Here is a 24,724-nt window from a genome sequence, read left to right on the forward strand (position 1 = left end):
AACTCAAGTCGGTCTTTATTTCAATAAGGTACCCAGCAGCAACCCATTTCTCAATTGAGTTCCAGCATCTAGGATCATTTGTTTCAAGATGGAAGCACCAAAAATGATTTAAAAAAAAAAAGATTTCTAAAGAAAAGTAAAAAATTTGAGTTGAATGACATTATCAGGAAATTGATGGGGTAGTTTCATAAACAGAACTGGAGACTGGTCCACTGTTCAGGCTTTTTTTTTTTTTTTTTTACAAAGGACTGAAAAGATGGCTTATTTCCAAAGCCCAAGAAGTCACCAAGTTCACCAGTACAAATGCAAATGACTCACACGGAGAACCCCGATAATGTGGCTGTTAAATCACTGGCGAATGGGTGGGGCTGAGATGCCACAGACCCTGTTCTCCCAGGAGATCCACCTTGAGCCCCACAGAGTTGACACAGATGTCAGCACTGTTAGGGACTGCCTCCCTAAACAAGGCGGTGGCACCTACTGACGGGCTGTCGTGAAAGCACAGAACTCGGATCTTCTTCCAGTTTCTGGATCCAGGAAGGAGCATGCTTTAACTAAAAAAACATGCAGGGGTAACACAACTGCATTCTCTGTCCCTAAGGGGAGAACATGCAGTAACTCAAACCAGAGGATGAAGAAAAGCCCTCTTTAAGAAGTTTGCCACAATGTGGAGACTGGGAACATGCCAGAACAATTACAATTGGAAAAAAAAAAAGCAGAGAAGAAAGTTAAGACCCGTCTGTCCTATTTCTGCCTCTTTCTTCGGAAGTGGCAATGTCACATCGACAGGCTGCTCTCAGGGTGCTGTTGGACTGACACTCTGGAGTTTCTGCCAGGAGATGCTACGGGGACTTTGACAGCTGTGAGCCAACACCCACTCGACAACGTCGCCACACAAACACGCTCTTAATGGACCCCAGAGCTGCGGTAAAGGCATGCCCTTCTCAGTGTTTCTACAGATGGTGCTCCTGGAAATTTCCATACCAAATGTATGCCTGTGGTTAATTAGTTATCTGAGCAATTCCCATAAAGAATATCTGCACACAATTAGACCCATTTTAGGTCCAAACCGGAAGGCTTCAACGTCATTAAGTCAGAAGGGGTGGAAAGAGAATAGGATGGATGAAGAGATCTCCCTCTAGATTAGACCCCATCCTTGGAAATACACAAAATTTTAATATTTAACAAAGCAAAGGAGGTGAAAACAGGTAGGGGAAGAACGTGGACGGATAAGTTGCCTCTAGAATCAAAAGAATAACATTCCTTTAGAAGCCACTACCAAGAAATCCTAGGGGAAAGATAAAGTGAGCAAGAGAAGAAAAGCTCACCTTTATGAGACCATTTTCAGGAATCAGTTTGTTAAATTCCACTGCAGCACCAATACACACTCCACAGCCCTTCTTCTGGGATGCACAGTCATATACAGGAGCGTGTGGGTAGAGGCCGAAACGTGTGTGGACACGCCACCCTTTCTGTAGCAACACAGTGTTCCACGCGTTCACGAGGATTAACCTTTTCCACAAATGGAGCAAACTGGTGGCTCCACACACAGAGTTGTCCTTCGGGTTATTTTTGCATCTAACTATAATTTCTTTTAATTGCTTACTGTAAAGCACAGGAAAGTGCTCATTATTTGTAGCTTAATGCAGGAGCAAGAATAATTGCAGTCCCCCGCCCACTGCCCTCACCCCAGCCCCTAACCCTTCTGTGTGTCACCGTTCATTTGAAGAACACAAGGAAGCTAGTTTCTGGGCCCGAAACATAATGAACCAGGTGTGGACCCTATTCTAGAAACTGGCTGTGCTCCAGAGCTATTATAAGATACAAGGAAAATACTAACATCTCAGATGGCAAAAGATCTATATGGCTGGTCAAGAAATACCCACATCATAGACTGTACCTATAGGAAACACTCAAGTCTGTGGTTTCATGAGTATGAGGACTGTGAGAACATCTGCTTGCCTCCAATCCTTTTCACTCAACATTGACTCCTACATAAGACATGCAAACTCTTAACACTAATATATTTAATCTAAGCAAGGTAAGGAAGGCTGTGTTTCCACACAGTACCATAAAGACATACAGTATTGGTAGCGGTGTATATAGTGGGGATTTGGGGAAGATGCTCTGGGACATTACATTAAATAAGTAATGTCAAACTTCTCTTCGAATTAGAAAGTGATTTAAAATAATAGCTAACATTTATTGGTTCTGGAGGTAATCTAATTATGAATAGTAAGTTTACAGCTGAGAACACTGAGACTCAGAGAGATTTATAAATCATATTGCCTAACACCATATGCCCGGCATGTGGTGGAAATGGAATGTGAACCCGGCTGGCTCGCGTGCTTTTATCCATACGGGGTCAGATGTGGATGTGGTGTCTTATATTTTGAGGGAGGTCCATTGCCCCAGTTTCTTATTTATTTAAGCAAAGCCGCATGTGATCATTCCTGATAAGTAGTTTGTTTACATGCTAATTCCACAGAGGTTGAATATAAGCCTAAGGTTTCCTCCTCGCTACCCTCTTCCCAATATTGAATTATCCCTCAAGGTACCAACCATACATGCATACTTAACAAGGCAGAGTGTCAAAATTCTGCAGGAATTTGCTGGACATTTCCCCCTGAGGTCTCTTCAGGCACTGGAAAAGAACCACATGCTTTTCAGACTAGGAGCCACAGCTACCAAGGCCACGCCTGTCAACTCCACATGAGTAAGAATGACTTCAATCAAGAAGCACCCGAGTGCCTTTAAAAAATACTTGTGACATAAAAACCTTTCTTTTTAGTATCTCAACCTGATCCCTTCCAAGTGTAGAGACCTGGCAAACTAGGCTACCCCGCTTCTGATTCATGCAGTTTTTCCTGTTTCAGGAATAGGGCTGAGGGCAGACTTCCCTGGTGGTCCAGTGGTTGAGAATCTGTCTTTCAATGCAGGGGACACGGGTTTGATCCCTTGTCTGGGAACTAAGATGTCATATGCCACAGGGAACCAAGCCCATGCTCCACAACTAGAAAGCCTGAGCACCACAGCAAAGATCCAGTGAAGTCAAAAATTAAAAAAAAAAAAAAGAGTAGAGCTGAGGGTCTGAGACAGGAGTGAAAGTAAGGCTAGAGAGTGTTAAATTTATCCTCAGGGAGCAGTTCAGACAAGTTAGGGCCCCAAAGACAGGAGACCAGATGGTCCAGTGCAGACAGAACAGCGGACTCTCAGACTGTGCTAATAGGAACCATCGTGTCAAAAAGCCAAAGGAACAAGGGTAATGGAATGCAGGTCTCATGCATCTTCTCTGCCACCCAGCTGGTACCCTGAGGCCCTCCATGTGAATGACTAGGCAAAACAGACCCCATGGCTCCACAGAGCGGATGCAGAACATATACCTGGGATGATGTCCTGAATGTGTGTGGTGGGTCAGGTGTTGATGGCATAAAACAACACTTTGCTTCTGGCAATAGTCAGCCCTCAGAAGAGAGCAAGCTTCTAGAGAAGCAGCTGTAAGGAACCTGAGAACAAAACTGGAAATGCCTGTTGTGAAGCCTTGACAGGTATTAACAAAAGAAAATGTGTATCCACATTTGTCAGTGGTGTGTCAGCCAGCTTCTGGCAGTCCACCCTTACGCCCAGGAATCATTTCGTGTTTCTCGTGTAGCCAGATACAGTCATCAATCAACTCCCCAAGTGCAACTGGTCCTCACAGGGGAAGAGGAGTGGCTTTCTGCTTTAAAGTGGCCCCATCACAAATTATGAGAAAGAAGAAGGTTCATTTGGACTGAATAACCATCCTGCCAGTTTCATTTGGCAAACTTCTCTATGCAGTGGAATGCAAGGGAGTTTTTTCCCCTAAACTCAGGAACTCACAGAGAAAATTAATGGAGAATCAATCTTACCAGTGAAAATGCCAAAGAGTCCTGCGAAGATGACATGGAATATATGTATGTTCTTCAACAGTTGGAGATGTTGTCTAGGGTATAAATCTTGCATTTACAGGATAGTCTATTTGCATCATGCAGGAAACTCCCTACAGCTGGAGAAGTCTAGCAATACTGTAACATTGTATCCTATAGTTTTAATTTATCTTATAAAGGACTTAGACTAGTAGTGTTAGTTGCTCAGTTGTATCTGACTCTTGGCAACCGCATAAACTGTAGCCCGAGGCTCCCCTGTCCATGAGATTCTTCAGGCAATGATACTGGAGTGGATTGCCATTCTCAGGGGAAGTGCAAAATTAGTTTTCAAAAGAGCGTCCCCGTGGGAATGAAAGTTTCAAGCTTAGGGAGACTTCCACTGTGATTTGGGATCTCTCTCTTGAACTCAGTTCCTAGAAATAAGGTTGCTGCTGCTGCTGCTACTGCTGCTAAGTCGCTTCAGTCGTGTCCAACTCTGTGCGACCCCATGACCTGCAGCCCACCAGGCTCCTCCATCCATGGGATTCTCCAGGCAAGAACACTGGAGTGGGTTGCCATTTCCTTCTCCAATGCATGAAAGTGAAAAGTGAAAGTGAAGTCGCTCAGTCGTGTCCAACTCCTAGCGACCCCATGAACTGCAGCCTACCAGGCTCCTCCGTCCATGGGATTTTCCAGGCAAGAGTACTGGAGTGGGGTGCCACTGCATTCTCCAAGAAATAAGGTTAGCAGCTGGGAAACAAGTGTTGAAAGCATGGTATGCAGCACGCTGCAGTGGGACAGTTGCCTTTTCTGCCCCAGCAGACACTGCTGGGCTCTTTCGACCCAGTATTGCCATTAGGTGAATAATGAATGCAGGTGTAACTTTCCACTGCAGGAAATTCTGCAAGTGGCAACGTGGGTCCATTCCACGTGTGTCACTAGAGCCGGCACAAACCCACGGCCATGGCGAGGCATTATTTCCATTGGAACTGATGCCGGCACCAGTTCTTGGAACTGGGCAGCATCCCCACTGCAAACCAGGGGCCAGGGAAGAGACAGAGACCTCACTTATAAGGTCCCCTCCTGTTTCTCATCCTTCAGACTAATATGCACTCTGTTGGTAAGGCTGGTACTGAAACAGGCATTCTCATTTACCAATGGTGGCTACACAAACAGTTCAAGACCTTCCTGCAGTACAATAAGGCAATATTTATCAAAATTTTAAATGAATTTCCCTATGGATCCAGCAAGTCTGCTGAGAATAAATCTACAGTAACAAGTAGGTACTCTTGCCTGGAAAATCCCATGGATGGAGGAGCCTGGAAGGCTGCAGTCCATGGGGTCGCTGAGGGTTGGACATGACTGAGCGACTTCACTTTCACTTTTCCCTTTCATGCATTGGAGAAGGAAATGGCAACCCGCTCCAGTGTTCTTGCCTGGAGAATCCCAGGGACGGGGGAGCCTGGTGGGCCGCCGTCTATGGGGTCGCCCAAAGTCGGACACGACCGAAGCGACTTAGCAGCAGCAGCAGCAACAAGTAGGTACATATGTACAAAATGATGAATACACAAGGTTATTAATTGCAATAAAGCACAGAATAGCAACTAAAAGAAGCCCCATTTCTAGCTAAAGGAAAATAGATAAACTACAGTACATATTCATAATAAATTCACGCAATTGAAAGGAACAAGTTAGCTTCCACATACTGAAATGGAAATAAAAGCAAGATACAGATCAGCACATGTATACATATACATACCATCTTTTGCTTTAAAATGGGGTAATGTAAATAATATCCATATTTATCTGTATTTCCATATAAACACACTGTAAAGGATTCACATGAGATGGAAACAAATAACCACCCCTCAGGAAGTATGTGTCAGGTGGGATTACAAGTGAGCACAGCACAGGTGGGACAAGACTTCTCAATGCACACATTTTAATACTATTTTGATTTTTGAATCATGTCAATAAATTATCAAAAACTTTAAAAAATAACCAATTAAAAAAATGTTTAACCTAGAGGCTTCACTTTTGGCCCCAAAGAATCCTTTACAATGCTCTGATGCAACAGACACTTCAGAGATTCAGAATTCTGGTGCCTGGTGGTAACTAAAATAAAAAGTCTGGGTCGGGGGAAGGGGGGCTTCCCTGGTGGTCCAGTGGCTAAGACTTGACCTTCCAGTGCAGGGGGTTTAACATCTGGTTGGAGAGCTAAGATCCCATGTGCCTCGTGGCCAAAAACCAAAACATAAAAATATAAGCAATATTGTAACAAATTCAAGAAAGATCTTAAAAATGGTCCATATAACATATATATATTTAAAGAAAAACTCTGGGTGGCAGGGGCGACCCATATCAACTTTGGGGACATTTCCCTGGAAGAAACCAGTCTAAAGTAGAATGGTTGGATGTAGAAAACAGTCTCTGGGGCTAGGGGCTGAAGATTTGAGTTCTGGTCCTACTTTTCCCACTTGCTATTAAGTTGACCCTATGAAATGGCTGATAACTGGCCTTTTTTTTTTTTTTAACCAACAAAGTAGACAAATTTGTGGGTGAACCTTCCTGAGTGAGCCCATTCAAGGATTCTGCTGCCTCAGCTCTGTGACAGGCAGAGGGTTAGAGTTCTCACCCCACCTGCCACAGCATCATGCCAAGGGTCACCAACAAAGGGCAATCCTATAAAGAACCTTTGTAAGTTAAGCATAACACCAAGCTGAGTGGTGACCATGGCCAAACATAGGAGGAGAATGAGACCCATTCCCCAAAGTCAGATGGTGGCGAAGAAAGAAAACTTCTAAAAGACGGAACCTAAATTAAACAGAACATAAGAGTAGAATGCCAAAGAAAGACTTTGAAGAGAAAAACACGTGGTTAAATGACTCCATATGTGGTCATCTGCAACAGAATATACTGCAAAATCCAGAAGCCTCAACAGGGAAATCAGGGAAACATATATGGAGCAAACTTTCAGACCTGAATACACATGCATGATCAATGTCAAACAAATGATCCAAAAGGATGGCCCTTATCTTTGCAATCAGTGTAGCTGTTGGAGCCGTGTGTCTGTCACATGCAGGTAGGCCTCCAACTTTCCTCCAAAATCAGATGCAAACTTCAGATACTTTTAAAAATGCTCCCTGGAGGACCTTACACCCCAAATTTAGAAACAGGATGAAAAAAAAAAAAAAAAACTCTTTAAAAAGGCAAGAAAGAAAAAAAACACTCATCTCCATATGTACATCTGAACATCATCTGGAAAGCAGATCTCCTATGAAATGGATGGCCAAAGCTGCACCACAGTGTTAAACTCATCATGAAAACCCCAAGGTTGCTTTCCTTTACCTTCCTGAAGTAAAACATTCCAAGAGGTAGGAAATAACCACAGGAGGAAGTTCACTGGTGGTGCCCTAACCTGGTACTGCCATCTAGATGCCTGGAAACCAGAAGCCTCTTTGGAACTCAGAAGAAAGTGAAGAACTCCTTTCTGCTTTGATTAAGGAAGGTCTTTGGGCAAGTTCCTGATTCCAGTTGGGTCTAGGTGTTCAAAACAGTACCATGCTTTCTGAGACCACCACTTAATGACTTTGATGAACCCTGCTGAGATGTTCTCAGGCTGCTTGGGGTCAAATGCCATCTCCTCTCACTTTCAGCTTCATGTTTCACAATCAACCATGTTTCCTTACAGAAATTTCTCTAGGAGGCTTACTATCCTGTATTATTTCAAGTCAGAGTCCCCTCTTGCACAAAAGGCTTAAACTACCTCTGATTAAGAATCAGAATGTGTTCTGTTTTAGTTCAGGATTCATTTATTCATTCAGCACAGGTTATTAAGAACTTACAAAGTTTAGATGTACTTTGTTTTAGGAAAACCATTTTCAAGTAAGTTTCTTGTAAAGTAGGAATAATTAGCTTGGTAACTCTTAATAGATTCTTCAAGTGACTGAATCCTGAGTTTAAATCCTCACTGATTTTCAAATATAACAAAAAAATTAGTTATGGAAGTGGGTGCACTCCCAGCTAACTCAATAGCTTTCAAGGGAGGTGTTTCAATGTTACCCCTAAATGGTCTATATGGTTAATACTGAGTTAGAGATTCACTAGATCAAAAACAATTCTTTAAAAAAATGTTCATAGAAACACAGGGACAATGCGTTAACACCTCCAAGGTATATGTCAGGGTCAAGGATACAAGCTCATATTTCATCAGCAGAGCTCTGGTCATTTGATTGAAGTTGAAGGTCATAACAGGCTATGTTTCTGTCATTTCCTCATGAGAAGGAAACTAAGTTGTACTCCATGTTTATTCCATGAGGAAAAAAACCTACAAATATTTTTAAAGCTACATTTTGGCCTCTTCTCCCTTCACAGCTACAAAGGTCATCATCTTTCTATGGCTGGATTATCTTCTATTTGGATGTCAACTTGTCAAATTTATAGCTTAGGGTGACTATAACTTAGGATGACTATGACGTAGCATTCTCCTAAAATCGACATTTTAACTTTTGTTCATTTACTAGACATTCTCTGAGCACAGATACTGGGAACACCAAAAGGAATGAGACAGAATCCTTGCCTTTGAGGACTTCACTATTAAAGTGCAGGGCAGAAGGGTGAGGGGTGGAGAACAGGTTAGACACATTACAGACAATTATGGTTCAATGTAGAACACACTGTAATTGATGTATGCACATGGGGATTCCCCGAAGAGAAAATGTAAAGGTAAGGTGAGAGAGAAGAGGAAATTGTCAGTACAAGTTTTTGTTTACAATAGACCATGTTTCAGAGACTAAAAGATTGTATTACCTGCTTGTAATGTAGTGAAGGTGAATCTCTGGGATTTACCCATGAAGGACCCACGAAAAGTCCAGAGTTGATGAGCTTTATAAACTGGAAACCAAAAGGCTCATTTATGAATATTTACATAGAACCAATTTCCCATTTAGAGTGCTTTTTTAGCTGAATATCACAATGCTGGAATCTTTATCTTTTCCAGGGAAAAAGACATGCTAAATTATTTAGCAAATAGCTGTGGAACCCCTTACTTTGTATGTGCACATCAGTCAGCTATGCGCTATGGAGACTAAAGACAATATAAGAGATAAAGCTTTTGCTTAGAAGTTTTTGATTAAAATACACAAAAGAAAAAACCTAACTTAAAACACAACTTCCTTGGGACATATAGCTCATTCAACTTTGAAAAATTACCACTTCTTTTCAACTTCCCACTAGTACATGTTTGGGTTAACCACACCTCATCCCCTTGGGATTTTCTGCTGAGAACAGAATAGAAATAAGATGCCAAATGGGAATAATACAGGGTCAGAGTCATGTTAGGAAAGCTGTGTTAGAAAATGCAGTGGGGCCTATTTCCTACTGCTGCTGCTGCTGCTAAGTCGCTTCAGTTGTGTCCGACTCTGTGTGACCCCATAGACGGCAGCCCACCAGGCTCCTCTGTCTCTGGGATTCTCCAGGCAAGAACACTGGAGTGGGTTGCCATTTCCTTCTCCAATGCATGAAAGTGAAAAGGGAAAGTGAAGTCTACCTCAGATCAAGTCCCCTCATGGAAACACAGGAGAGGGAAGAGGATTTCCTTCATTATTTTAGACACAAGGAATTTAAGTAACTTGCCCAAGATCACAGATCTATTGAGCAATGGAATGAAACTCAATCATCAGCTCCAGAGATGCAGGGTCCCAGGCTGAGACTGTTTCATGAACTTTCTATTTAAGAAATGTTTCTTTAGGGACCTCCCTAGTGGCCTTGTTTAAGAAACCGCCTTCCAAAAGCAGGGGACAGGGGTTCAATCCCTGGTGGGAGAACTAAGATCCCACAAGCCATGAAGCAACTAAGACTGTGTGCGGCAATGAAAGATCCCACAGGCTGCAGGAAGACCCAGCATGTCACAACTAAGACTCTATGCAGTCAAAAATCCATGAATAAATAAATATTAAAAAAATTAAAAATAAAAACACAATGTACCTTTAAGGTATACCGAAAAAAAAAAGAGAGAGAGAGAGAAAGAAATGTTTCTTTAAAGTCACAGACTATCCTAAGCAGGATATTCTAGAATGTTTTTCTAGACTAAACTTCACATCCACAGCTCCTAGCAGAGAACCTGATACAGAGAAGGTACCCAATGTTTAACAGTTGCACAAGTATTGCTTATACAATTAACTATTGTAAGATAGAGACTGTGAATGATTCAGGAATCCAAATAGGGTAGGTTTCTCTTGAGCAGAAGTCTTTCCAGAGGAAGTCGAATTCGAGATGAGTCTAAACAATGAGTCGGATTTAGACGGATGAAAGGAAGAGAAAGTCAATGAGTAAGTAAATTAGCCTCCAAAGATGACAACAAAAGGGTTCTGGTCTTGTTACCGCAGGAACAAAGTGAAGCAGATTTAGACCGGGAGCATGCTAATAAAGTTTTCTTTTAATTTTACTGGTCTTCGTTGCTGTGTGTAGGCTTTCTCTACTTGCAGAGAGCGGGAGCTACTGCTCGTTGTGCTATGAAGGCTTCTCACTGCAGTGACTTCTCGTTGCAGAGCATGGGCTATAGGCGCTCGGGCTTCAGGAATTGTGGCACGTGGGATTTGTTGTTCATGGTACATGGGATCTTCCCGGACTAGGGATTAAGCCCATGTCCCCCTGCATTGCAAGGTGGATTCTTACTACTGGACCACGGGAAAGCCCACTGATAAAATTTTTAATAGTCTCAATAATAAGTCTTCGGCTCCAAAATCACTTCGGATTGTGACTGCAGCCATGAAATTAAAAGACATTTGCTCCTTAAATGAAAAGTTATGACAAACATAAGCAGATTGTTAAAAAGCAGAGACATCACTTTGCCAACAAAGGTCCATATAGTCAGAGCTATGGTTTTTCCAGTAGTCGTGCATGGATGTGAGAGTTGGACCACAAAGAAGGCTGAGCGCTGAAGAACTGAGGCTTTCAAACTGTGGTGCTGGAGAAGACTCTTGAGAGTCCCTTGGACAGAAAGATCAAATCAGTCAATCCTAAAGGACATGGGTCAAATGTCCCTGAATACTCAATGGAAGGACTGATGCTGAAGCTGAAACTAAAATACTTTGGCCATCTGATGGAACTGACTCACTGGAAAAGCCCCTGATGCTGAGAAGGATTGAGGGCAGGAGAAGGGGGTGACAGAGGACGAGATGATTGGATGGCATCATGGACTCAATGGACACGAGTTTGAGCAAACTCTGGAAGATGGTGAAGAATCCTTCACCATGGGAAGCCTGGCATGCTGCAGTCCATGGGGTCACACAGAGTCAACGACTTAGTGACTAAACAACAACAATCCCTATAGCAACCCTGTTAGGAGGTTGAGGCACAGAGATTAGATGTAGTTTGTACAAGGTCCCAGACCTTGTAAGTAAGTGGTGGCCATAGAATCCTACTCCATCCTTGGGCCAGGCCTTCTGCTGCCGTATGGAAGTCTGTGATTAGGAAACAACTTTCAAGTCAGGAGATTATCTTCAACAGGCTTCCCACTTCAAAGCTTTGGAGTTTCTGATTATTTACAAGGCTGCAAATCCCTTCTAACCATGCCCAAATCCAAGTATTTGGATGACGAAGTAAATGGGTCTTTTAAAATGTATTCGGGTTCAAGCTCAGCAATTCTTCAACCTTCCTGCAAGTCTGAACCACCTGTGGAAGTTTCTAAACACAACACATGCCCAAGCCGCAGCCCAAACCTCCAAATCTCAGGGACTAGGACCTGATATCTGTTTGTTTTTTTAATGTTTATTTTTTGGCCACACTGGGTGGCATTTGGGATCTTAGTTCCCCAACCAGAAACTGAACTCGCACCCTCTACATTGCAAGTACGGAGTCAACCATTGGACCACCAGAGAAGTCTCTGTGAATTTTCTTTTTTAGTTTCAAAGGTAATTCTGATGATCATCACCTTTTAAAAAAATTTTTTTTTATTTAGTTAGTTAGTTTGGGCTGTGCTTGGTCTTTATTGTGGCTCGCGGACTTTCTCTAGCTGCTGTAAGCAGGGGCTACTATTTGTTGTGATGCCAGGGCATTTCTGGAGAAGGCAATGGCACCCCACTCCAGTACTCTTGCCTGGAAAACCCCGTGGATGGAGGAGCCTGGTAGGCTGCAGTCCATGGGGTCGCTAAGAGTCGGACACAACTGAGTGACTTCACTTTCACTTTTTCATTTTCATGCACTGGAGAAGGAAATGGCAACCCACTCCAGTGTTCTTGCCTGGAGAATCCCAGGGGCAGGAGAGCCTGGTGGCCTGACGTCTATGGGGTCACACAGAGTCGGACACGACTGAAGTGACTTAGCAGCAGCAAGGCATCTCATCACAGTGGCTTCTCTGGTTGGAGAGCACAGGCTCTAGGGCTTACAGGATCAGTAGTTGTGGTACACAGGCTTAGTTCCTGGACCAGGGATTGAACCAGCGTCCCCTACACTCCAAGGCGGACTCCCAACCACCTGACCACCAAGGAAAGGCCCTGATGATCAACATCTTTAAGAACCACTGCTCCATGCTATGCTCTCCAATAGTTCACTTATAGGATCCTCAGCTTTAAGCAAAATGATTACTAAGGAGCTCAAAGAACAAGACATACCCTTTTTCTCTCTTCAAGTATTTAATTTCCTTAAAACAAGGAACTTTAAAAAGTCCTTAAAATAAACATTTTTTTATCTTCCCACCATCACTTTTTGCCAATCTCTTCTCTAGAGAGCAGAGATGAGGTCACGGTGATGACACTGGTCTCCATCTGTGCCAAGCACTCACATTAACAAGGGTGAAATATGATGTCTTACTTGAATTCTGCAGGTCATGGTTTAGAGAGCCTGTGTGATGGTAAGAGGGCTGGATTAAGATCACAGAGCTGTAATCCTTGCTCTGGTTCTATAGCTGTGCCACTTAGATCAAGTTGTTTACTCCAAGCTTCAGTTTCCTCAACTGTTATATGGGAATAAGGTGTGCCCAGTTTTTTTCAAAGGGTTATTTATAGGATCAAGTGGAACATGTGGATACATTTTCTTAATGTATGGAACACTATACCTTTGGACAAGATTTTTACTGAAATGTACAACCTTGGTGCTAGTGGTAAAGAACCCACCTGCCAATGCAGGAGATGTGAGAGATGTGGGTTATGATATCTGCGTCGGGAAGATCCCCTGGAGGAGGGCATGGCAACCCACTCCAGTATTCTTGCCTGGAGAATCCCATGGACAGACGAGCCTGGCAGGCTACCTTCTATGGGGTCACAGAGTCAGACACAACCCAAGTGACTTAATGTACATACAATCTTACCTACATATGACAATAAATTCATGTAGGAATGTTAATGATGCCAAGTCAACTACATTTTGGTGCCAGTACCAATGCCTACCGGGGCACTGTACTAGGACAAGCTATCAAAACCTCGGATACTGCTTGAAGCAGTGATGGCGAGGGTTCCCCTAAATTTCAACATGAGATTAGTTTTGAAGAACAATCAAATACTCTGGAATAATAGACACTTTCAAGTTTTAAGAAAATCATTGCCAGGGATGTGAAAACCAGAAAAATACACTTGTATTTTAGGAAGAACATTTTAAAATAAATTCTATTTATTTTTTTGGCCGTGTCACATAGCTTCGGGGATCTTAGTTCTCAGACCAGGGACTGAACTTGGCCCCAGCAGTGAAAGTCTGTAACCACTGGCCCTCCAGGGAATTCCTTATAAATTTTATTAATGATAAATTAATAAATCATTAAAATTAATTTATCATTTTATTAATGATAAATTTTATTAATTATGATAAACTTAAATGATTATTAAAATCTTTAAGATAAGGTCATCCTGCATTGCTTCTCAGCCATTACATGTCTATGATTATTTCCAAAAATTATCCAGTAGGGAAAATTTCACATATCCATATCTAAGTTACCGAGTTACCATTTCTGAATAATTTAAACAAGTGGATGAACACAATCCTGAATTTGAGAGAATGGCTGCAAGAATGGGCAGGACAGTCATTTCCATGAGGAGGGAAGAAAGATTTAGGACTTGGGGATTTCTACTTATTGACTTTTCTCAAGAACAAGTTTTCCAACTGGGTTTTGCAGAGAAGAGTATCAAGAGGCTTCTTGCAAGGGGCAAAGTCAAGGTCAAGGAGGCAGGACTCTGCTGTTCCCACTTATAGTTCAACTAGCCCAGCACTGTTTATTTTGTTTTATACATTGGGGTTCTACTGGAGATTTTGTCAGAAGGAGAAAAATCCAGTCCTACAATTTACTTATTTACACCTATACTAATTTGGAGGTTAGAAGGTCTGTGTCTACTCCTCTGGTTTTGTCTCAAAGAACGCAAGCAAAGGTCTCTGTCATTATGTACTTACGGCTTATTCTTTTGTATTTAAGGATTTACAGTTTAATCTGATTGCCCTGCTCAGGAGTGAAAGAGAAGGTTAGAAACACGGCTGTAGGTTTGGTATTAGCAGGAAAATGGGATTTCTTACCACTTCCTGGTCCTGTGGGTTTTTTGTTTTTAATTTTGGGTTGGGTGGTGTGTGGGGTTTTTTTGTTTGTTTTGTTTTGAGATTCACAAGAGAACTATGTGAGAGTTTGCTTCCTTGTTGTATATCAAGAGGTTAGATATTTCTGAGTTGATGGTGCCAAACTATGCTCTAGTTCCACTGACATATTTACACGATCCATGAACACCACACACGGATTCTTATTTATTCCATATATTTGAGTAAAAACACCTTCTGACTTCATGGTGAAAGGAGACCACCCAATGGATTGAAAAGTGGTTTTCAGTAAACTCTTAAAAAAAATACCATTACTAAACTTAAACATATTATTGACTAACATTTAAAGATAATATTCACAACACTGATCTTTCCTTCTTTTTCTTACTCAGCATAATCATGAAACCAGATTCTTGTAAATGGAAACATTCTCACATTTTAGCTCCTTTAGGGGGGAAACACATGGGATTTATAAACACTGTCAAATAAAAGACACATTCCTGGAAACTAAGAGGCCCAAACATGCCCTGGTAAGTAAGTAAAAAACTCCATCATAACACCAGTGGAAATGAATGGCATTTTTAGTCCAGAAATTCTTCGACTGTGCCTTCTACCAGCATCATTAACATGAGTTCCTCCAGAAATAGCCTCAAATAATAGCAAAATATTTAAGGCAATGTCTAAGCATTTTCATTGCCCTAATTTGAACACAAAATGATACTCAATTGTTATATATAAAAAAGAGATTATTCTCTTAAGAGTGACATAAGTTTTTCCAAAATATTACAATCCACAACTGAAAATACAGGACAGGCAGGGAGTTCTGAAATGACTCAGAGAATTTGTTCAACAGCTTTTTAAAATACTCTTTTGAAGTGAGTATATAAGGAGGTAATGGAAGCCTTACCTGGGAGAATCAATGGAGTGGCTTACTAGGAAGCACCTGATGATGGATGGATCCATCTAGACCAGTGCCTGGCACCCACTGGGCACTAAATTAATGCTAGATGAATGAATAAATAAAAGAATCATCCCCCATGTATAACACCTTTACTTTCTTTAAAGAAAAGCTTTGAAACAGGAGAAAACATGCATGCAGCAACATGAACTATAAAATATGTGAAGCTCTAAAGAGTATGTAAACAGTAAACTGCTTGCTTTGCTGACTGAAAATATGAATATTTGATGAGACCATGCAGAATAAAATGGTCATGACTCCTAGGAGTGTAACCTCTGGTCTAAACTTGCATATTAAATGTGGGTTAATTAATTTCTGACTGTTCTACAGAAGAGCAAAATAAGTTATTAAAAAAAAAAAAGAAAGTTAATCTATCCATGTTGAAACATGAAAAGGTTGAGGGAGGGGCCAATTCTTGGACAGTTTACATTTAGAAAAGGAAACTCTTTGGAAAACTGTTAATAGCCGAGGGTGCTATACTTTGAGAAGGGGAAGGTGAGTGCTGTGGGCTTTTTTGAGTTCAGTTACTGAACTCTAAAAAAATCTAATGTCAAAAGCTAATTTCTTAAGCAATTTGGGTGTCTGAACCTGATCAGGACTCTTTTTAAAAACATTCCATTCTGTATGATCCAAAGGAAAAATAACTACTTTTGAGAACCCACGTGAAAGTATGAAAAAAGCAAAAGTCCAGCACTTTTCAAAGAAATGGGAAGGATTTCTGATGCTCAGTTCATGATGCTGCACCTATCTCAGGCAGAAGACCCAAAGAAATACGTGATTGTCATCAGGATTGTATGTGAACTAAAACAAGGAGCATACTGATGATATGACCAATATATTTGAAAAAACTTAGGAGTACAAAGGTACTTCAGAATATACCTAACTCCAAGCTTCCACGTTAATATCCATCCTTTCTAAAAGGGTTTCAGTCTGTGCTTATAACAGGAAACTGATCATATTCCATATTCTTTCTTTGTTAAATCATAAATTCACTCAATTCAATGCCTTGAATGTGGTGAGCCTGTGATATTTACTTAATTAAATCAAACTGAAAGTTCTTCTAGATACTACGTACAGTGCTTAAATTTATATCACTGGTTCTAGATCTGCTCTCTGGGGCAACATAAAGTAAATTCTCTCTTTCCTCCGTATGCCAGTTCTTCACAATTGTGAAGACGGTCCTCTAGACTGGACATCAAGAACAAGTCAGACATGCGGCCTCCTAGTCCCCCAGACATGGTGGGCAGCAACAGGATATTCTTTCTTATTGAGCCGGGTTGGGTTCAGAATTCTTCTTAACCCAGACTTCTGGGAGCTACCATCATGTGAATTTAGACTAAAGAAGACAAAAATACATTCGCCATTCCAGCCTAAGTCTTCCTGTCCCCAGGCTACCCATTCCAAGTTTCCTCAGTCATTGCTTACTTGCGATGGTTTCCAACTTCCTGTGCATCCTGGTCACATTGATCTCAATATATACCCTTTTGTCAGTGCTGTACCGAAAGCAACCTATTTCATTTCTTGAACTGAAGATAATACTTTTTCTAAAAAACTTGTTCTTTTTTATGGGAGCATAGCCAATTAGTGTAGTGACAGTTTCAGGTGGACAGCAAAGGGACTCAGCCATACTTAAACATGTATCCATTCTCTTCCAAACCTCCCTCCTGTCCAGGCTGCCACTTAACATTGAGCAGACTTCCCTGCGCTATTCTATGTATAGTCTACTTGAGAAATGGGGGGAAATTATTAGTTTCCCCAAACTAAAACTGCAGACCAAAACTGCAGTGTGTGTGTGTGTGTGTGTGTGTGCGTGCGCCCAGTCGTATCTGACTCTTTGCAACCCCCATGGACTGTAGCCCACCAGCCTCATCTGTACACGAAAATTTCCAGGCAAGAATTCTGGAGTGGGTTGCCATTTCCTCCTCCAGGGGATCTTCCCGACCCAGGGACTGAAGCTGTGTCTCCTGGGTCTGCTGCATGGGCAGGCTGGTTCTTTACCACTGAGCTGCCTGGAAGGCCCTAAACGGCAGTAGTTCTATCCAAGTCCCTCCACCCCCATCGCCATATAGACACACCACTGTCTCACACTCATAGCCGGCGGCTGTTTAAAACTTCTGAGTTTCCTTTGTGCAGTCTAAGTCAGCCCCCCGAATCTGGTCCCAACTCCATATTCTCTCAATTTCTACAGTTGACTTTTAACCTAACTAATCATAGTATTTTACATTTAGCTGATCCAGATTCTATCATTCAACAGAACGCCTGCTGGCTTTATGTTTCAAAATGATAAGCACATCGTCTGTGCCTTCAGATACATTATCAGCCGGCGTGAGAAGGCTGAATGTGCCTTCACCATGTTGCATAAGAGAGAACACCTTCAACAGTTTGGTCTAGGAATGTGGCCTGGGACTCCGCCAAGCATCTCTGCCAGCAGCGTGAAGCAAATTTCTCGACCTTCAGATTCTGTGTGATGTAAAAGAAATTTATCTGTGTTTAAAAACACTCCCCATAATTCAAGAAATAAATGAACATGTGAAAATTCAGGGAAACTTGTTTCAGTTTGGGCATAGGTTCAGTTTTCAAAAGCAGAAAGCAAGTATCAGAACAGGCAGCAAATGCTGATGGTAACAGCTCCAAACCAAGAGTGATTAGACTAAATGCCATGTGGCAAAAATTTTACTCTATGAGTTTCCTTCTTTTTCTATCTCCCTCTCGCACCCCACCCCCCATCTCGCTCTCTCTGTATGTGTGAGAAATATAGATTTTTCTCCTGAAAAGTTAAGTTTTCTGCACCTGATTGCTCCTATGCATGACACAATGCACAGACAATATAATACCTTCCTTTGGTTATCTGCTTACCAGAAATTGACACTCACTTAACATACACTGTTTTCTGTTCCCTGAAGCACAATGATCAGCATCGCCACCAGTACCTCAAATTGAAAACATTAAGTGAAAATTTACCAACAGGTTTATAGTTGCTACTATCTAAATTGGCTTTAACATTTCATATGTTCCAAGCATGACAACTTTATGAGTGAACCAAATTGTGCACAAGCAACTTCAGAATTCACCCAACTGAAGGACATTTATAATACCTACCACGAAAACAAAAATATTACACTTATTTCCTCCAATTTCTGCCTCTCTGCCAGCAAAAAATATTTTTTGTTGTAATTACAAAGTTTCTTCATTGTCCACACTGTCAGAATCTGAGGCAGCTATTAATCAATCTATTTGTTCATTCAACAATACTTGTTGAAGTGTTTCTTCTACGACCAGAACCATTTTGGATACTACTGCAGAAGCACGCAAAAATGAAGGAAATGCAGATTTTGGCATCAAATAATTTTAAGCTAATTTTAATGACTGGTTCCTGGTTCCATAAATTTTTGGTGCTGGCTCAGACGTATAGGTTTATCTAAGGTTGAGGCAGCTCTTACAATGCCTTCTCCTTGTCTTCCACCTTCCCCCTTACTTTTTTGGTGTTTAAAGTCTTGCTACATATATGACCCTTTTTTTATTCTCAAATCATTAAAGTTAAAATTAGATCATAGATCAAAGGCATTCTTAAGGTCATTCTATTCAATTTATTTGGTGTTATTATATCTCAGAAAGGCCAATGAACTCTCTGTAGCAAGTAAATAAAATCAGAACCTTTGTACTCAGTGCTTCAGCATATATCGTTGAAAATAAAAAATGTTAAAAAGGAGGCCAGCTCTTCTTCCTGGTGGGTTATTCTACATTTGGCTACTATTAAAACACTAAAAGGACTTGGTGTAGATATTGAGGTATGTATCTGCCTGTTTTAAAAATCTCATCTACAACCCCAAGTGCATCCTAAACCACCCACACACAAACACCACACCCCTACCAACACATACACTCACCAAATCTGAATAGGGTGGCAAGGCAATCCTAGTAACCATAGTCTTGGAAAAGAGGCTCATAAGGCACAGAAGCCGTTTGGCTGGTAAAGCTGGTGATTTTGTTCTCTAGGTGGCGCTATTCCACTTTTGATGAGTTGATTAAATTCCTTCCAACTGTCCGTTTATTTTCTATTTCCATCATATAAATCTTAATTTTATATGTACTAGTTGTAATTAAATGACAGATTGCCTTCCAGTTTGATTTCAATAAGCTCTTTTGAAGTAAAGTGACTTTTTCACCACTTGATGTTACACATTTCCTAGTTATGTTGTCTTAGAGTTAAGGAATCTTCCTTTGCCTGACCTCCTCCCTTTAAAATGCAGACGCATGTCAGAAACACAGAGGGGCATCATAAAGCTTCAGCCAGACCAAAGGAACCAAGATGAAAGCACATTTAAGAGCTACTAGGTTTTGCGAGCTCTCAAAATCAGGACATTACTACCATGACAACCAATGAAAAGTTTTTTCAAGTGAACCTTTGGGGAAAACTGCATAACACATGTTGTTCTCTGGGCTCTTTGGAAATAAACTTTTATTTTATGATGGCTGTCATGGAACTTTGTGAAATGACTTTGCTTCCCCACCCCCAGTCACTCTGCTGTCCGACACCCACCCCCCAATTCATCTAATGAAACCCATGCTTAAACTTTAGACAATGTACAGATGAGACATCAGTGCAATTAGCCACTTCTTAGCATCCAGTGTTATCGGGTCAGATTTGTTTCACCAAAAGCGTAGTGTCGCAGAGTTTGTACTTGAATTTGAGTACTTACATTTAAAGAAAGCTCTCACACTACTTCTTTGACAAGATACTCATGTTTTTCTTACAGAAACAAGAATACCTTCCAGTTCACTTAGAAAACATGCCCATTTACCACTCCATCACCCCTGTAAGTTTTCCCAAGTCTATATATTAGTGAACTCCACTGTTCCATATCTATCATCAATAATGATTCCATATATTTAATAACTAGGTCCATGACTTTTCTAAGCCTTTGGTGTGAGTATTCTGGAAAGCCAGAGATGCATTATTTACGATTAAGCAATTCTAGGATTTCCCTGGTGGCTCAGTGGTAAAGAATCTGCCTGCAATGCAGGAGACCAGGGTTTGTTTCCCGGGTTGGGAAGATCCCCTGGAATAGGGCATAGCAACCCACTCCAGCATTCTTGCCTGGAGAATTCCATGGACAGATGAGCCTGGTGGGCTACAGTCCATAGGGTGACACAGAGTCAGACACAACCGAAGTGACTAAGCAGCAGCAGCAAATAATTTTATGACTTAAGAGGAAGTTTAAGGAGACTTTGAGGACGCACATGTCTAAGCTTAAAAATACCAAAGGCTTCCACTGTTTCCTAGGGTTAAACCCCATGTACAAATGACATACGGATTTCATTTGCCAACATCATTTACTGTTTAACGTGACTCCATCTTAAACAGAGTAAATGGATGCAGAGTGTAACCAAGAAGTTCACTTAATTCTGAAGCCCATCTGGGCATGTTATTCATCCTAATAAAGAAAATTCATCACAATGCAGTTAAACATTCAAATGATTTCTTCCTCCATGAAGCAACAGCTATCCGTTTGAAACCTAGAATTCCCCGGAATTTTCTCCTCCATTCCTCTTTTAAAATGCAATTCACAGCTTGAGATTACAGAGTCTGCTGGTGGCTGAATGACTGCACTAGACGGCTGAGAGTCCTTCAATTAAGCAGCAATTTTGCAATTAGTGGAAACTGAGGGAACCATAACAATCATTTGACAACAAGTTGAGACAAGTTAGCAATTACCCTATTAAAGGGATACATTCACATGCATTGGGCAGAGCTAGGCTAGGGGAGCCCCCTCACACAAGCTGAACTCTTCTACACAGGGAAATGTAAATGTAAATGTTTCAGCCATTAAAATAAACTCAGTTTTATGGACATCAGAAACGGCAATGGTTTTCATTTTAAAAGATACTCAGAGTTGAGCTCTCATGTACTTTTCCATTCTGTTTTCATTCAAGCAGCCTAAAATCAGTCTGTCTGCTGTGGGACTAACTTCCTAAAACTAAAATGTTAATGAAGTACTTGTAGATTACCTTTCCATTGCGTACATCTTCAATATTCTAAAGCTTAGTAGAAGATTAAGTCTATGGTTGAGCCCCAAAGCTGTTGGCTCTTACATTCCACAAATTCACACCTGCATATAGGGCTGTGGATGTGTGTGTATGACCAGGGTGGGAGGGAGGTATTGGATACTAACAGCAGGTTCTAAAGACAAAAGTACCCCAAATTAACAAGCTCTTTGCTGTACTATGAGGTGGGCATGCTCAACTTGCTGTGAGCTGCAAACCAGAGCTATTTATTTTTAAAGGAAATGAGATTATCAATCATCTGCTTTTTGACTATTGAAAAGCTGGAACTCTTGAAAGATTCCAGGAAGAGAATAACTTACATTCTAATGGTGCCCCTATTAAACCGAAAATTCAAGTATTTTGAGCCAGGATTTTAGAAATTTGCATTATTTGCAGAACTTCCCTCTCTCCAGGTGAATCAAATGAACCAGCAACATTCCAGCATCTCCCCACCTCTCTTGGGCTATTTTCAGATTTAGGCAATTAACTCAGATAAGTATAAATGAATCATTTGAGGTGAGGTCATTGTATTTCTGGCAAATGATCATTTTCTTGGTTCTTTCTGTTTGCAAGTAAAAGTTACACTTATTGAAAAGACATCCTAAAACAGAGTTCCTAAATGTTTTATTTTCTGGACACCCAAATGTTAACCCGCTGTAAGTCTTAAATAATCTTAAATATGATCTTAAAATAAATGAGATTTCCAGTTACTAATTCAGCTCTGAATAGGCAATGAAAGGCTCCAAAGGTATGTGAAAAATTACTCTGTTATTTTCCTTTTTTAAAAAATGTGATGTCTAAGTGTGTCTGCAATGTTCTAATGCTTCAAAACATGTACGTAAGTCTTGTTTATCTGGAAATCATTTCTTTCTGCTTATATCATTTATAAATAGAAAACGTTTTGTAATGACTTAAAATAACTCTACATACATAATGCTTCTCCTGTCATAATACTTAGTACAGGTCTATATTTACCAACATTTATCACATTTTGCAAAATAAAGTGGAAGAAAAAAAAAAAGACGAATTTATGGCCTGGGAATTCCAGTAATGGTGACCAACGAGTTTTAAATTCCAGTAAAGGTTATGGTTACATTTCAACAAGTGTCTCTTTCCTTTTCCTTACCTCCAGCAGTAAACTTGCAAAAGAAGAATCTTAAGCAAGGTATTTGCAAAATCAAGGGACAGGAGTTAATGACCTTAAGCAAGGTATTTGCAAAATCGATAAACAGGATTAATGACGGTTTTAAAGGGGTGTGGTCCCTCGGGTCAAAACTTTATGGTCTATTGCTTGTAATAATTTGGAGTACCACATGTCATAATCTCATAAATTTTCAACCTAAAAATCATAATGTTGCATGGGTAAACAAACACGTGTAGACGAATTAAATCAGTACCTCAATAAATTAAAATGAAAAAAATATAAGTATATACAAATATAATTTTAAGGCCAAAATGGCCTCTGACTTTATAACAGACTCACATAAAAATACTTTTTTGGGGGTAAAATTAAAGGTAAGGGGGTATTTTCCCAGAAGTTAAACCAATTTGAAGGTCTCATTTAATAACATTATATCCTATTTAAAATCAATATGCAGTTTCATATGCAGTAAAAAGAAATCAATGTTCCCAATTACACATGACTTTGCTTGAAAAAGATAACTGTACTAGGAAATTAATAAACACTCAGGAATATGCTTTTCTTTGCTTCTGGCCAAGAACATTCCTGCACTGTTGTCAGAAAATATTCGCTGTTTACTGCAGACATCGAGGAGTAAGTGTAAGATCCCTGAAGGACCCTAAACTGAGATCCAGGAATCCCTAACACACCACCAACCATAGCCTGTCAAAGCTCCCCCAGCTCAAGGAAAACTTGCACTGGAGCCAGGGAGGCGCGACGAGTCGAAATTCATCCGAGTCGGAAGTCAGAAGCGTCATTCAACAAGTCCCTCCTACCAGCTACCGAAGAGATCCCGCAAAGCCATCTCTTACCACTTCCCCAGCCCCCAGCCTCCGCCCCTGCAGCCGCTCTGGGTAGCTTGGCCGGCAGAGGGCACCCTCTACCTTCCCTAGCACCGCTCTCCCCACCCCCTCCTCTTCGCGGTCCCTCCATCAGCGTCCCTCCACCCCGCTCCACCCGCAACACACAAACAGCATCCTTAGACGGTGACTCTAGTTCACCCCAGCAGTCCCAAGGCTTTTCTTCCCTAGGGGGTGCCACCAGTCTGGAAGTCCCCTTCTCTGCCCGTCGAGCAAAGAGCCTCCAACCCTCAGCTATTTCTTTCCAGGCACGGCTAATTCACCCATTTCCTCTTGCCGGCTATGCATGGCATCCCTGGGGACCTACCCGAGTCAGACCATCACCCTCCGCCAAACACACACACATACACACATCCCTCCCAGCCCCTGAAAGCCAAAACTTTTCACTTTTCTGCAAGGTGCCTCAAGGGAGGTGCCCGGGGTGGGGAGAGGCGTGAGCACAACTAGCCCGGGAGTCCCTCAGCCCCTTTCAGGTCCGAGTTGCAGGAGTGTGTCAAGTTTCCCAAGATAAACTCGTACTGGACCCGTATACGTCCGCTTTTAACTCAGCTCCTGGGGAGCAGGTGATAATGTGCAGCCCTGCTGAAGCCCCGGGGACGCGGTATGCGGGCTGAAGGAGCAAGCGGCCCCCCAAAACCTGCGCAGGGGCCACCCAGCCCTTGGGAAAGATTCATATCTCAGCCCCAACCCCGTCACCTCAGTCGGGGCCCCCCACAGCTGGCGCCCTAAATCGCTCTCACGACCCCTCCTCTGCTGGGGGTCCCCGGGGCGCCGTCTTCTCCCATCGCGCAGCTCTGCGTCTCTTCTTGGCTTTCTCCCCGCCACTTCTGGGCTTCCCGGAGTCCCCGCTCTCTCTCGGGCGTCCTGGCTACCCCTCTGGATGGTGCGGTGGGAGAAGAAAGCTCAGCAGGAACAACTCAAAATGCCCCCTTCTCTTGGAGGGGAAGAAAGGAGTTCTGGCCTGTTCCCCATAACTTCGCCCGCACCCCTCTCCGCCCCAGCCAACTTTCCCCGGCGGACCGGCGGCTCTCGAGCCAAGCCCCAGGTCCGATGCTCGCCTACCTCGGGGGCCACACAAAGCTCACGGGTCCCCGGCGGCGGAGTCACATCGTCGTCCCGCTCCTGGCCCCTGCGCCCAGCCCAGGTCCCCGTCGCGGAGCCGCTCGCCGCCGGCCCCACAGCAGCGGTGGCAGCTGCAGTTCAAGCGTCTCATCAACGCTTCCCGTGGAGGAGGTGGGGGGCGCGCCGGGCCGGTTCCTCGGCCGCGCCCGGAAGCCCGCGG

General features: G+C 42.1%; 1 protein-coding gene across 2 annotated transcripts in view; it reads right to left on the reverse strand.

Moving 5' to 3' along the window:
• Positions 1–24,724, reverse strand: part of BDNF (brain-derived neurotrophic factor) — a 37,824-nt gene that overhangs the window by 12,024 nt on the left and 1,076 nt on the right. The window contains exon 1 of one of the 2 annotated variants that reach the window (XM_010831788.1): positions 24,505–24,651. The exons of the other annotated variant lie outside the window; for it this stretch is intronic. The gene's annotated coding sequence lies outside the window, so the exon portion shown is untranslated. Of the gene's footprint in view, positions 1–24,504; positions 24,652–24,724 lie in introns of those variants that run through there. 2 annotated transcript variants of the gene reach the window in all.

This window comes from Bison bison, unplaced genomic scaffold, assembly GCF_000754665.1.
Source record: "Bison bison bison isolate TAMUID 2011002044 unplaced genomic scaffold, Bison_UMD1.0 scf7180017864531, whole genome shotgun sequence".
Taxonomy (NCBI): domain Eukaryota; kingdom Metazoa; phylum Chordata; class Mammalia; order Artiodactyla; family Bovidae; genus Bison; species Bison bison.